The 15452-nt window shown below is 53.4% G+C and overlaps 1 protein-coding gene across 1 annotated transcript in view; it reads left to right on the top strand.

The window, feature by feature from the left end:
- Nucleotides 1-8124: 8124 nt before the first annotated feature.
- Nbl1 (NBL1, DAN family BMP antagonist) overlaps nt 8125-15452 on the top strand; it is an 11193-nt gene continuing 3865 nt past the window's right edge. Inside the window, exon 1 of the mRNA XM_055610816.1 lies at nt 8125-8326. The gene's annotated coding sequence lies outside the window, so the exon portion shown is untranslated. The remainder of the gene's footprint in view (nt 8327-15452) is intronic.

Here is a 15452-nt window from a genome sequence, read left to right as displayed (position 1 = left end):
TCCCCAAATCCAAAAAGACAAAGGGAAAACTGTGTTCTTCAGTCTCTAGATAGAAACAATGATGGGGACACGGAATGGACAGGGACATAGGATTGAATTCCTGTCTCTGGCTAAGTGTTTTCATGGATCTGGGCCCCCCAGAACCTTTGGAGTTCTACAGAAGTGCCCCAGGAACCAGTGTTCTCCAGGAGGAAATGATTGTGGACGTTAGCCAGGCAAAAGAAGGTTGGCTGTTTGTCTTCATCCCAGAGTGTTTGGTATTCCCACCTTGTAGCTCTTGCAGAGAGCATTGGAAGCACGAAGCCTGATCTTGTCCTCTCATCCCTGCCCCCACCTCGGACAAGCCTTCAGAACGGTCCAGCTTGTTGGCAAAGGGAAGTGTTCTGTTTTACTTGAAGTTTCATTCGAAATTCAAGTCATCTGGGGCCCCTGGTCCTTTGTGGAGTTGTGAAGCTCTGACTTCACCTCTCCTCTGCCCTTCTGGAACCAAACACAAGGAAATTCAGGGGTTTAAGGAGCCAGTGATGGGCACCCAGCTGGGCACAGGATACTAGGGCAAAGCTGTGGCGCCCCAGAAGTGGCCTGCACTGCCAACATATATAAATACGTACGCTCTGAACTTGACACTGTATAATTTGGCTCAGAACAATATGTATTTTGAACTCATTTAGGTGGATGACTGTTGCATTCCGAATGGCTGGGGAGCCTTTATTGGGGCACATTTGCTGTCTGCAGAAGCCTGCCTTTGTTCTGGGACGTGGCCTCTTGGCCACTTTGCTGAGCTGTCCCTTTGAGTGAATGTCATCCTCTCACCGCTTACAAAAGGCCCAAGAATGCAGTCCCACAATCCTGCTGCAGGAAACAGACATTGGGCTGAGATGGCTCTTGTTTTTGCTGTTGGTTTTCAAACCTCTGTTTACATTTTTTTTTTAATGTAACCAACCCATAATTGCATTTTACTTGTCATGGTTCAATCTGATTGCATTGTTGGAAGGACTATTTTTGAGCCTGTCCAAATAAACTCTGCAGAGTATTTCCACAAGGATGTAGTCCACGGAGCTGAGGCTGCCTTCCTCTGGACTGGTCTGAGACCCAAATGGTTTCCTGTTGCATGCTTTCTAATTGCGTAGATGCAAATGGGTAGAAGGGAGAAAGTGGAAATTTTAAGTGCCGAAAAAAATGTTCAATTTAGGATAATAAGCTCATCTGGAAGCCATCACCATTTCCTTCAAGTGTGCTGAGACCCCCACCTCAACTCCCAACGCCGGTGGATGGTGTTGGGGCACAGCTCGGTCCTGGGCAGGCGCAGGGAAGATGTTCTGTGTCCAGCAAGCAGCTCTTTGTGGGATAGGACAGCAGTAAAGGGACAGAAGAAGAGGGTAGATGGGCAGGAGGGAGAGGAGGCCATATAGGAAACCGCAGACCTCCAGGTTGGACAGTAAAGCGCCTGGATCCAAGCACCTCCTCCATCCCTCACCCACCAGGCACCACGGGAGGTTCCTAGTCTTCAAACTTGAGCTTCTTCACCTGTAAATGAGATCAGGGGAATTCCCACTCGGCAGGCTTTGAGGCTCACACGCTGTGCTTTTAGCACAAGCATATAAAAATACTGAGCTTGGGACTTAGCAGAGCACGAGGCCCTAGGCACACTGACATGTAAGGTATCAGGGCACTGTAGTCAGCCTGTTTCTGAGAACCGTGGAAATCCGCAAGCTCCCAGGGAGAGAAAAGAGGTGAGCAGCGGTAAGTGAACCACTCAAAGGAGACCTCGGTGGGAAATGCTCTGTCCTCAGGGATGAGTGAAGGTGTCCTTTCTGCCCCCACTTTGCTTCATTCTGATGCATATTCGTGAGACCATGGGACTTCCAGCCTGAAATCCCATGTAGCTTTCCGACTTGTTTGTTGAGCACATGGACTTTGTCAGTACCAGGCTAGGATGGAAATGGGAGAGAAAAAAAAAAGTCGAAGAGATGAGCAACCTGCAAAATGGCTGCTGAGTGTTTGTGTGCAGGCTTAGAGGCTTTGATTGTTTGATCCTCACCTTGGAGTTCCAAAGCCGGAAGCTTAAGTTGGGGGGGGCGAGATGTTAAGGATTCTTGGAAGATGTGGGATAAATAAGGAAGAAATAGAGGGTAGAAAGTTGGACTTAGTGCCAACTTTAAGTACTCAGGAAGGAGAGGCAGGTGGATCTCTGAGTTCTAGGCCAGCCAGGGCTACATAGTGAAACCCATCTCTTTAAAAAAGTTAAAAAAAAAAAAAAAAAAGGTGAGGGGAAGGTAGGATAAAGTTGACTTTGATTGCCATTATTTTCTCTTTTGTGTCTAGCCGGTTTGAGCCAACATTCCTTTGATCGCTGTACATGATTATATAGTTAGCACTGGGCATGTCTTACAGGCTGGTTGCTGTCCACTGTGTACTTGCTGTAACAATCCTGTGAGAGAATAGCGTTATCCTCCCTTCATAGGTGAAGACAGGTTTGGGAGCTAAATGAACTTACCCACAAACAAGCAGATGGGGGTAATAGCGCAGGTGGCCTTTGGCCTTGACCCCACAGCCAGGCTCTTCCTCAGCCTCTGTGCTCCTCAAAAGCCCTGGGATGGGTTCTTGCCTGGTGGTTTGATTGTGTTTAAATTCGACTTGACTTAAACCAGTTGAAACCAGTTTAAACTTGATTTGAGACTCTTAAGCCAGTTGTTGTTGTTAATGGCCTACCTTGTTGATGTGAATTTGGTAAGAATAGTTGATCCGAATGAAATCAGCAATGTTTTTATTGTTAAGTCCATTTATTATTCAGAAGTAGTTCTAGTTTTGGGGTTTTTTAGATTTAGTTTATTTTTTTATGTGTGTTCCTGTGTGAATAGATGTATCCGGGTACATGGCGTGCCAGCAAAGGGCAGGAGAGGTGACTGCATCCTCTGGAGTTGGAGTGACCGGTGCCTGTGAGCCGCTGCCATATGGCTGCTGGGGCCAAACTTTGGGTCTCCTGTAAAAGCAGCCAGTGCTCACCTGTGAGCCATCTCACCAGCCCCATGCTTGTTGGTGTGTGTGTGTGTATGGGGGGGGGGGTGCCTTTTTGTTTGTTATTGTTTTGGTGTGGGTTCTAGGAATCCAAAACTCAGGTCCTCATTGTTTGCATGGCTGGCTTTTTACTCACTGAGCCATCTCCCCGGCCCCTGCGGTGACACCTTTGAAACCCCAAATATCCTGTCTCTTAAACCACCATCAGCTTTAGCATCTGTATATGACTTTCTAAACCCATTATTCTTCATTCTGTGAGACAAGCTCCTCCAACCCTTTCCTTTCCTCTCACCTTTTTTTTTTTTTTTTTTTTTTTTTCTGAAACAGGGTCTCATAAATCTATAGTCTTAGCTATCCTGGAACTCAATACTAAGAAGAAAGTTAAATGGCTAGTGAGCTAATAACAGGATCACATATATCACCATCCAGAGAATCGCATATAGATTGTGGGTCCGTGTTGTCCTCAGATAGTAGGCTGTGCCTGAGAAGACTTGCTGCCCTCTGGACTTAGCCTACCCCTCCCTTTGTTACAGAGAAAACTGGGTTCTGCTTACCTTGCTGAGAAGACTTACTTTGTTGACCATAGAAATGGTTGTAGTAGATCTTTCCTTTGTCTATTGAGAGGCCCCCTCCCCATGAGGGCTGGAAGATAGTCACAGAAGGTAAAGCATGTACATCATGTCCACAAAGGTTTTGTTTGTTTCTGCCACACTGGGACCAGGCCTGGAGTGTCAAGCGTTCTAGGCAGGTGTCTTACCACTGAGCTATATTCCACCGGGCAGGATGGGGGTTTATTATTTTTCCCCCTAATGGATTCACCTAGAGCACAAAAACGTCGAGGAAAACCCTGCTCTGTGGGATATTAGGCTGACTCTGAGAAGAAAAAATCTTCTCCCACTCATTCTGGGTACTGTGGGCCACTGGGAGCTGGAAAATGGAAGAAACTAAGGGAAAATGTGGAGAGTGAACCCAGAACTAGTCTGTGTCATTTCCAGTCTGAGTGACACACAATTCAGTGCTGTTCATTTCAGGGTGGGGTGGGGCCATAAGAGGAACATGGGACACAGCTCACCTTCTTTGCCCCCTGTCAGGCGCATACAACTGATTTCTGCAGGTGAGGAAAGGATTTCTGCTGCTTCAGGGAGGCAGAAGATGGACAGTTGTGGGGTTTATATTTCCATCTCAGAATCCATCAATTTCGGTTCTCTAGCCCTCTTCTTTCCATTCCCCCTGTCCCTCTTGGTGGGGGAGTCCTTGTCTTACTTCTTGGTCTCCTAACCCTGAGACTGTGGGCTGGAGAGATGGCTCAGCAGGAGCTTTGCCACCAGGTCTGACAACCTGAGTTCTGTCTCCCCAGAACCTGTATCATGGAAGGAGAGAGCTACGTGTGTGTGTGTGTGTGTGTGTGTGTGTGTGTGTGTGCCAGAAGGTTTGGACATTGAACCCCCCCTGGAGTTGAAGTTACAGGCGGTTGTGAGTCTCTTGATGTGGGTACTGGGAATCAAGCTCTGATGTGGAATCCAACTTGGGTCCTCAGGAAGAGCAAGCAGTACATGCCCATAACCACTGAGCTACCCCTCTAGCTCTCACCCACTGAGCTGAAGTAGGGATGCTTACAGGGACACAGCTTGGGCTATTTACTGGGGCAAGGACAACCTACCAGTGTCTATACCACTGAGGACCATGACTCCCTCCCGCAGCAGCCTTCAACTGCCTGTGTCTCTCAGCTGCAGGAACTCCCTGATGTTCCTAACTGCCAGATGAGGAAACTGAGGCTCAGCAAGCCCATCCCTGGAGCAAGGGAGGGAAGCTTTGTGCTAGCACCTGGACCCCGTCCAGAGAATCTGACTCCAGTGCCTTTGCTGCACTGTGTATACGAACCTCCCTAAAATAGCTTTCGCTTTATGGAGCACGTGCTATTTTCCAGGAACTGTGCCCAGCACTTTGCATCCATTTATCTCTTTCAATCCTGGCTCCTTCTCAGAATCTCACCTTAAACATCACCTCTTTGCCTTGTTTTCTGGAAGCCTCTCAACTCTCCCTCCCCCAGCACCTCACCTCACCCAGCTTAGTTCACATACAAGCATAAAATCCTCCGGCCAATTGACTTTCTATGGTATCTTCTGCTCTGTTCTTAGGTTTCTGGAAGGTTGGGTCTTTATTGAACTAGTCCATTGTTGGACCTCCAACATCTCATGGTGGCCTGGCACACAGGATACACGATAAATATTTGTTAAATAGATGAATGAATGCTAGCACACGCCGGGACTATATGTTTTTCCTAACTGCATTTGACAGATTGAGAAACCAAGGCACAAGCATGGAATAGTTTGCACAGAGCCACAGGGTCCATGAATGATGAAGAGCATGTAGGGAGACCCCGACTGTTCTCATCAGTTCTTAACAGCGCTGACAGGGGTCTGAGCGAGAAGGAAGGCTTCTGGCTGCTTTCACCCTTTCTCCATGAGACGGCCCTAAGTTTGGACCCCCAAGGAGGCCAGGCTGACAGGATTAGAGGAAACAGCTGGCTCAAGCCCCATGCCCTGCAGGAGGGAGCTCATATTCCCCAGGGACTCTGGAGGGGGCAGCTGCTTGCAGCCCAGTCACATTCCAGGTCAGCCTTTTTCCTGAGCCCAGATGTTTGCTAATGAGCTGGGGAGAGGGGCATTCAGCTCTGGGCCCCACATTACCTTGGCCCCAAGAGACTGGCCCAGGGCCAGCAGGCTCTGGCCATGAGCCCATGCCCTGTGCCAGCCAGGCCTGCCTGGGCAGCTGGAGCTGTGCTGCCAACCAGGTGTATCTCCTGGAGCTCAGAGACTCTTGACTTGACAGGTTCTGCCTTTCCTGCTGGGGCCCCATTATCCTGGATCCCAGGGGTGCAGCATCCAATGGGAGGGGCTGTGAGGCAGCCAAGAGTGTGTGCGGAGCACAGGACCTGTGGGCTGTGCATTCACATCTAGCCTTTGTCAGGCACTATCAATGTGATCTGGGGGGAGGGGTAATGAGGCTTTTGTTCTCACTAGTACGGGTGGGATTGTGGTAAGGAATAGATAAGATACAACAACAGACTGCTTAGCTGGGTATAAAATGGTAGCTGCTAAAAGATATTAAGTCCCTTTTGAGGCAGGTTCCCTGCCTACATTGTAACTTCCTGTCATCACAGCTCTTCACTAGACAGATGTAACTCAACTTCAAACCCCATGTCCTTGATTAGGTATCTGGACCTGTTCTGGAACTTTCCTGTTTGACAGTAGTGTTGGGCTGGGCCGCCAAGGGCACTGGCTGGGAGTCCAGCCTTCTCTGCTGGCTGTATGTGTGATCTGCCGAGCACATTACGGCCTGCAGTTAGCCCCCTGCAGTGTGAGGATGGGTTCTCTTCTGTTTGCTTGGTTTTAAAGTTACATTTATTTGTTTGCTTATTTTTCTGTGTGTGAGCGTGTGTGTTTGTTCGCACACCTGTGCCACAGTGCACATGTGGAGGTCAAGGGACACCTGGCAGGAGTCAGTTCTCTCCTATCATAATGGGTCTTGGGGACTGAAACCAGGTTACTGGACACGGCTGACAGGCCCTTACCCACTGAGCCATCTCACCAGCCTTTGAGACAGGGTCTTAAACTCCTGACCCTTCAGTCTCTGCCTTCCAAATGTAGGGATTACATGTCTGGTGAGAATGGGCTCTTATGGAACTTACCGAATGTACACTTCCACTCCCAGCCTGCCCAAGGTTTGCACTGAGACAGCTGGCAAGCTCTGGCTGTAAAATGGCCTTTATATGGTACAATGCAGCAAGGCTTGTTTCTGCAGCGCACGGTCCTCCAATCCTTAGCCTCTGTCTGTGTAAAGTTTTGATGAGCTACTTAAGATGTCTCTGGGCGCTCAGCATGTATTAAATGGGGGAGAACTGAAAGAGAATGAAGCGCTCTGCCCTCAAGGGGCTGATGGAGGATATCATAAAGAGGGAGCATCATGAAGAGATGTATCCCAGGCTGCAAGGTTACACCTGGAGGAGGAAGAGGATCCTGGTAAGGCTTTCCACCTGGTAGGTGAAGGATGCATTGAACGGGAGATGAATGGAGGGAAGGAGGGAAGAAAACGCTAGGCTGAAGCAAGCACAACAGCTGTTGGTTTCAAGAGCAGATGGCCTGGAACGGCCAGGGGGTCACCATTAGGCCACTAGGAGGGCTCCTTGCCCCCTCCCCCACCCCCAACTCACAATGCTTGGCAACGTAGAGACAGCAGATGAGCAGGGCTGAGTGCAGCCGAATGGCTTAAATTCACGCTCATATATAACTGATACAAGTAGATTCCCAAGTCTCATCATTCTGTTTGACGGTGCCCTGGGCTACCACCTCCAAGGAACACAAAAAGGGCACTACTTTCTTCCTCTTCTTTGTACGGTGGCCTGGAACTTGCTGTTTAGTTGACCCTGGGCCTTGCGTGGACACTGCTGGGCCCAGTTGATGGGGTTCTGGGGATAGAAGCCGGGTTTTCCTGCATGGTAGCTAAGGGCTTTGCCAACTGATCCACAGCCCCAGAGCTCTCTTCTTATTCCGTGGGAACAGGCTACACCAGCGCAATCCACCTTGGTGGATTTAAGTAGCTAGCCTTTCCCCTCGTCAAGGAGCCAGCGTGAGATGGTTTTGGCCTCTGAGAGCTTTCTCTGGATGCTCCAGCTAAGTTATTTGGAGGCAACTGCAGGTCAAACGGCAAGGACACAGCACAGATCGGAAACCAACCTCCCTAGGGAAGACTGGGCACAGCTTCGGATGGGGTCTTGGTGCCGGCACCCCAATAGGCTGGAGCGCCACACTCAGCAAGTGGCCAAGGCCGCGTTCCTACTATTGTCACTCGGAGGCCTGGCCAGCCCAGGCAGCGAAGAAAAGCCAGGCGGAGGGGAATCAAAGCCCTGGGAAGCGGCCGCGCTCCTGGCTCGCGCCCTTTCATCTCTGTCCGGGCCGTCGGGGGAGCGGGGCCCGCGGCCTGGGCGCCCCTGCTCGAGCGCGGAGGGAGCGGCCCTCGGCCCCCCCCCCGCCCCCCCCTCGCGTCCCTCCCCTCGCCGCCGCTGCCCCCGCCCTCGCTCCCTATTTGGAGCTGAGACACCCTGACGTCGGAGGCGCTCGGCCCGCCGCTCCCCCGCGCCTCGCGCCCGCCCGGGGCCGCAGACGGCCAGCAGCGCAGCCCAGCCGAGCCTCGCGGGGCCGCTCCAGCCCAAGGACCCCGGGCCTGCGACCCCCGCGGCCCGCAACCCCCCCTCCCAGGACCCCCAGGAGGACGCGCCGCGCTCCGCTCCCCTCTGCTGCTGCGCGCGGTAAGTCTCCCCCGGGCCGGCACCGCCGGAGCGGGACGGCCGGGGTCCCCTTGCTCCCGCGCCCCGCGGCGTCCCCCCCCCCCCCCGAGCCCGGCGGCTCCTCTCCGCGCTCCGCCAGCCCGCGCCCCCCCGCGCCGCGCAGCCCAGCGGCCGGCCCGGCGCCTCCGATCGCCCGAGCTGGGGACGTGGGCGCGGCTCCCGGGTGGCCAGGGGGCACCGGCCGCGTTCCGAGCCGGTCGCCAGTCGCCAGTCGCGCCCGGGGCTCCGTTTCTCGTAGGAGTTTCACCGCCAGGACTGAGAGTGGGAGGGAGACCGTCGCCCGGCGGGCGCCGTGCAGCGCTGGGACTCTGGGCTCGCGCGTCTCCTGGCTCTACCCTGGTCCCTTCCCAGCCGCTGCCCATTTGGTCCCCGACTCCCATCCGCAGGTCTCTGGCTCTTCATTGCTCCATTTCCGCTCCCATGCTCTCTCAGGAGTTCTGTCCCTCCCGCTGTCCCCCTCTTGCCTCGATTTTCACTTTCTCTGAGCATGTGTCTCTGCTTTCGTGTTGTCTCTCGGTTTTCTCTCGGTCACTGGGAGCCTCCCTGACCTTCGTTTTCCAAATCGAAGCATCCTGCCCCGACTTCCGAAGTGTGGTGCCCCAGCTGGGCTGGTGGAGAGTTCCTCTGGCTCTCTAAAAGACCCCCAATCCTCCTCTTTTCTGCCCCTAAGTCTGGCTGGTGTCATGCCCCCGCCCCTCACAACCTCCCCCCTCCCCGCAGGGGCAGCGGAGGCGAGGGAGAGCAAGCATGAGCGCCTGCCCAGGCTAGCTAGCCTTTCCAGGGGCTAGAGCTTGGAAGCATTCCACCCTAGTGAGACACTGTTCACCGCAGGGCTCTGCTGCCGGCCACCTGCCCTCCAGCCGGCTCGGCTCCCGGGCCAGGCGATGATCTTTTACAAGCGTCACCAAAGGGGGCAGCTGCTTGCCTTGGCCTGGCTGGGGGTGGGGGGTGGGGGGCGGGCATCAAGGGAGAAGGCCACATTTCCAGGCTTTCCGAGGCCCTTGCCCAGCTGGAAGCCACCAGCCAGCAGCCCCAGGAAAACAGCCCGCTGGCACAGGCTGAGAGCGGGGGAAGTAAGTTGTCAACAGGCAGCCCCCCAACTCTTTGTCACTGAGCGGCCGGCCTCCCTCCCCCTCCCCGCCCCCCGAGACTCCCACGGATGCTGGAGCTGCTTGGGCTGGTTTACCTTGACTTAGAGCCAAAGAAGAGACAAGGCTGGGGCGTTTCCTTGGTGACCCCCGCCCCTCTCCACCCTTCTCTGAAAGCCAGACCTCTCTCCTGGGCCTGTGTTTGGAGGGGATGCTGTGTATTGGCCAGGAGGACAGCCCCCTTAAAGTGAAATTTCAGACCCTTCCTCCTCCTGGCAACCCCAGGGGTCGGAGGCTGTGGGGTGGGCAGGGTTGTTGGTGAGGTCTGAGGGGAACTTCTGTTGAGCAGATGTGTAGGCTTGCCCTGCAGCCGCTAGTTAGCATACATTTGTTTTGGAGACCGTTGTTTTTTTCCGGTCTGCGGGCAGAAGGGTCTGTGGGGCCCGACTGCCTGCATAGAAATGCCCAGGGCTGGAAGGTGGAGCTGCCTGGCCCTAAGAGCTAGACCTGGGTGACAGGGGACAGACCCGGGGCGTCAGCCCTCCGCACAGTTGGTTCATGCTTTGGCCTGGAGCTGAAGAAAGGCGAGCCACCCTGTGGTGCTCCTGGGGTCATGGAATCCTTGTGGCCTCGAGCGGCACACTGGAGCCAGACTCTCCCCAAGGGACTCTGCTAAGCCAGATGTTCCCAGGCTATGCCGACGTCTATTTCACAGGTGGTACGTGTGAGGCTCACAGAGGTGAAGTACAGGTCACTGACACGGTCTAGAGGAACAGCCCTGCCCCGAAGACACCGACTCTGAGACATCCCTCTCCCTCAGCACCCAGGAATCCAGAGCCGGGCCTGGCTGAGCTGGACCCCGGGCCTGACACTGCTTCGCCCCTTCCCCAGCAACGTTTTTCAGTTGCTCCATTCGAGGAAGTCCCTGTACTCATTCCAAGACCTGGAGGACTGCCCCACCCTGCTGATCCCCAAGCCCAGGGCAGCGGCCACAAGCACCACACCCTCCCCACCAGCCGCATGCGCAGTGGGCACCAGGCAGAGCCTGTTCTCTGGGTAGCAGTACCGAGAGGGGCGGCACTCCTAGGACCCCTATCTTCCAAAGGGGTAGAGCTTGGTGAGGTCTTGCCCTCAGCTCCTGCCCTAGCAGTTGGGTGTGTTAGTGACACTTGGCAGCTTGTGAAACCATTCCCAGCCATCTTGTTGCTTGCTTAAGTTTCAACTCAAGGTATTCCCCCTAAATCCCTATCACTTGGCAGATGCATCCTGGATTGAGAAACACTAAGGATTAAGCTGGATCTGGAGGGTAGAACAGGGGCTAAGATGGATAAGAGGCCCGGGATGGCTCCAAGCCTGTGGTCCTGGTGATTTCCTGAAGCTGTAACCTGCCCCCCCCCCCCCCCCCCCCGCAGTGACAACCTTCCACACACTCTTCAGCTCACAGCTGCCTAGGGGCGTGGCCTCTGCTCTTTCCACATCGCAGATGAGAGAACTGGGCCACAGAAATCTTCAGGTGGCTGAACTAAGATTTGAACCGGAGCCAGTGGTAGTTGTGGGGAGTGGAGGAGAGAGAGAGAGAGAGAGAGAGAGAGAGAGAACAGCTTACATTGAAAATCCTTGGGGTGGGGGACTGGAGAGATGGCTCAGTGGTTAGGAATGTTAGCTGCTCTCCCAGAGGTCCTGAGTTCAAGTCCCAGCAACCATATGGTGGCTCACAGCCGTCTATAATGGGATCTGGTGCTGTGTTCCGCCATGCACATGTACATGCAGCTAAAGCTCTCATATGCATAAAGAAATAAATATATTAAAAAGAAGAAGAAGAAAGAAGAAGAAAGAAGAAGAAAGAAGAAGAAAGAAGAAGAAAGAAGAAGAAAGAAGAAGAAAGAAGAAGAAAATCCTGGTGGGGATTGAACAATCCTGACTTTCTAGATTTAGCAAAAGAGGAAATGGGAAACCAGGTGCAGTGTTGCATGCCTCTGATTCTAGCACTGAGGAGGCAGAGGCAGGTGGATCTCTGTGAGTTCAAGGCCAGCCTGGTCTACAGAGTGTGTTCTAAGACAGTCAGAGCTACATAGTGGGACCTTGTCCTGAAAATAAAATTAAATAAGTAGAATAAGTAGAACATGTCAGAGTTCTGACATGTGTGGAGGGACAGCTGGTCCCTCCACACATGGAGTCACCTCGTCCCTGTGTCAAGGGCTTTAAGCTTTAGTGGGTGGGGTTGGTGGTAGCTAACCTTGCGAGCTGAGTCCATCCAGCATTTAGAACACCTGCTATAGATATTAGACTGCAGTGGTATGACCAACGGGAGCCTGTCAGCCATGACATTAAGGCCACACCCCTGGCGATTTGATTGGTCTTTGGCGGTTTGGTTTTGCAGGCTGGGCCCAAGGCTTCTCTTCCACATTTCTGGTGAGTGTCTCAGGGCAGCTGCTGGAGTCTGGCAGGTGGGCTAATGAGCCAAGCCTTGTGTGTTCACAGCCCCACCCCCTGGCATTCCTGGAGGGCCTTGTGAGTCAAGGGCCAGGAGAGATGGGCAAACCTGTGTGATGACACAGATCACCTGTGGGGGCTTCCTTTCTGTGTAAGTGGCAATTCAGGAAAGGCAAGGCACAGGAGGCCTGGGGGGGTTGGAAAGATGGTCTACACCTGTCAGAAGCTAGCAGTTGCCCTGAGAGGCCCACCAGAAAGGTCCCACTCCACCCCTAGGTCTGAGCTGTGGCCAGGGCAGGCATCTATATTTGCTCCACCTGTACTAAGGATGCCACTGAGCCAGCAGGACACCTCCTCCTGAGCCCAGACCCCAGGAACCAGGTTCTGCCATGACCACATGCTCTTCTTTGGGGAGCCAGGACTGGAGCTCAAGCTCTTGTCTGTGGAGCCAGATCCCAGATCAGGCTGTGACTGAGCACCAGAGTTCTGACAGGGTCAGGAAGGCAGCCCCAGGATACCCTAAATCCCATTCCAGCTCCCCATTCCCTGGATACCTATCTCCCCACTTCTTGCTTGCTTGTGTGTGTGTGTGTTTTCAAGACAGTTTCTAAGTGTAGCAGCCCTGGATGCCCTGGTACTCACTATATAGACCAGAGTGGCCTCGAACTCATAGAGATCCACCTGCCTCTGCCTCCATGTGCCGCTATGCCTGGCCATTGCTTGCTTTTCTTTCTCTCTTTTCTGTGAACCTCCCATCTGTGAGGGTAACTGCTGGCTCACCTGATTATTCAGGGTCGAACCTTGGTTTTCTCTTTTATCAGGACACAAAGTCCAGCTCACACAAAGCCCGGCTGCCTCCTTGTTTCTGTTCTTCATGTAGAAAGTGGGGGAGACAGGGCCTGTCCGGTGGAGCAATTGTAAGTTGACATGGCAAAGCATTTTGAACAGCGGCTGCAGTTAGGACCAGCGTTTCCCTGCCAGGCGAGAGAGGATAGGGCTGCTGGCTCTCCTCCCCTCTGTTGGCCTTTGCTGTAACCCTCAGCCAGGAGCCCCCCCCCCAACCTTCACCATTACCCATTTGTGATCCTCCATTCAACCCAGAAGTATGGTGTTCCAGCCCTTACTTGGGCATGTCTGGGTTTCTCCTGTGGGATCTGAGCTTTGAAGGGGGTGAGTGCAGGGACCTCTGCTATGCCCTTACTTGTCTCTCACCCTCCTCGAAGGCACCCAGAAAGCGGGTGCCAATGACAGGGAATGAAATAGCTCACGGAGGGCATGGCTCTTTTCTGTTGCTGGAGGTGTCTCAGGACAACCTCGGCAGAGCCTGGGTGTTGCTCGGACAGGTGACTGACTGTCCTGCTCTGGCACTCTGTGTGGCCTTCAGAGTGGAAGCTATCAGAAGCTGGGTGATACTCTGAAGGCCCAGCAGGGAAAGGCCAACTGCTGCTTAGACAGAAATGAGCCGAGTTGCTGGCTGAGAACATACAAAAAGAGCAATCACCGGAAGATTAAACCTGTAAGGAGGGCACCCATGGATGGAAGGCACCGTGGCCTCTGGGTAGCCTGTGAGGACTTCCTCTTTTGACTCCCTTCTGACACTGCCCAATTTCACTCATGATCCCTCCAGGAAAGAGGTGTTGGTGGGTACCTGCTTGATACTGGCTGGGTGCTGAGTGCTGGGTATTGAATGCTGAGTGCTGGATGCTGGGTGCTGGATGCTGGATGCTGGGTGCTGTCATAGGAACCTCTTAGTTTTAGGAGAGAGCTGTGTTCCTCCTTTACAGCCACAGGAAGTAGGCTGTGAGAGATAAACTCTTTCTTACAGCTGCACAAGTCCTCCATTGCAGAATTCTAACATCAGGGACTCCAGGGCCAGAGGGCCAGTCTACTAATGCTCCAACTGCTGACCTGGGGAGGTCAAGGATGATCCCAGTGTTCTGCTCCCAGGTCCTGCTCCCAGGACAGACTGTGGTGGGTTGGGGTACAGTACTCTTCTGAGAGGCCTGGCTAACTCCTGTGCTCCAAACTGGGCACCTGACAAGGACACTATAGGAGGTGGTTTCTAATTAAGTCCAACTTGTTTCTCCTCAACTGCTGCCAGGTCTGGACTTTGGGCCAGTGACCCTTTGCAAAATTTCCCCCTTATCCTGTCTCCAGGTAGTCTTATGGTTAACCTCTGGGCTAGTCTCCACTTTAGCCAGTCCTGACCTTGGCAGCCTCAGTCCTCATCTCCCTTAGTTCCTGGTCCAAGTCAGACTCACATGCCCCTCTCTCACATGCCACCACAGCTCAGACCTCAATCCATGCTTCACTTCTTACCTGGGTCTCATTCGCTCCTTGCCTGTCGTTGCCAATAATGTCAGAGTCGGGATCTTCTCTGATGCCCAGAGGAGCTAGTCCAGCTCAGCTGGCCTTCTATGGGCCTTGGAACTCTTTAGAAGGTCATGGTCATACATTGGCTCAATGTAGTACTTGGGGGAAGGCGCAGGGCCTGTCAGGAGCAGGAGGCCTCCTAGATGCTGAGGCTGTTGAGTAGCAGTTAGGAAGGTTCCAGATGGTTGCATTTGGGTGTATGCTTGTCCTAAAACAATGTGGGATTTGCTGTAGATCTTTTGGGTGAGTCTAGGATGTGTGGACCACAGCAGGGAGTTATTGGGATAGGGCACACTGCTCAGCCTCAGCCATCTTGTCCCTATCCCTGTCAAGCCAGTGGCAGGGGTCATCTTCAGAGACCAAGACCTCTGCAGAGAGAGGGGCAAGAGCTGGTGTGGGGGTGAGGGCTTCCTGATAAGTCTGAAGGCTGTTCCACCCTCTCAGACACCCCACTCCCTCAGCCCACCTGGATTCTCACTCCAGAAACTGCCACCACCTCCACCCCCACCCCATCCTCATCATGTCACCTCCCTGGATACTTTGTAGAACACCTGTCCTTGCCACCTCCATCACTTTCTGGGGAAGGTAGGTCGAGGGCATGGCTGTCATACAGAGGATTCAGCCTCCCTCCCTCCTGGTACCTGGCTTCCAGAAAACTAGTGGGCTATGTTCCTGCTCCTCTTCTCCCCTCTTCAAGCTCACCAAGACCCCTCTGGGGATTGAGCTAAGACACAATTTCCAACTGTCTAAGCTGGAGATATTCCCTGTCTGGGCCTATCAGAACCACCCTGGGGAAGTGTGAACCCCATCCCAGCTGCGAGCTTTCACACTAAAAGTCCCCAGGGAATTCTGATACACTATTAGGTAATGTGATGAAACCCAGGCTTGAAGATCCAGGGTCACAAAGCATTAGATAGAAGGATGGATGGATGGATGGATGGGTGGATGGGTGGATGGGTGGATGGGTGGATGGGTGGGTGGGTGGGTGGGTGGATGGGTAGATGATAGATGGATGGATGGGTGGATGGATGGGTGGATGGGTGGATGGGTGGATGGATGGGTGGATGGGTGGATGGGTAGATGATGGATGGATGGGTGGATGGATGAGTGGATGGGTAGATGATAGATGGATGGGTGTATGGGTGTATGGGTGGATGGGTAGATGGATGGATGGGTAGATGATAGATGGATGG

The sequence above is a fragment of the Psammomys obesus genome, unplaced genomic scaffold, assembly GCF_907164565.1.
Source record: "Psammomys obesus unplaced genomic scaffold, mPsaObe1.curated_primary_1811, whole genome shotgun sequence".
Taxonomy (NCBI): domain Eukaryota; kingdom Metazoa; phylum Chordata; class Mammalia; order Rodentia; family Muridae; genus Psammomys; species Psammomys obesus.
Note: the sequence above shows the minus strand (reverse complement) of the source record. Positions and strands in the feature narration are given on the sequence as shown.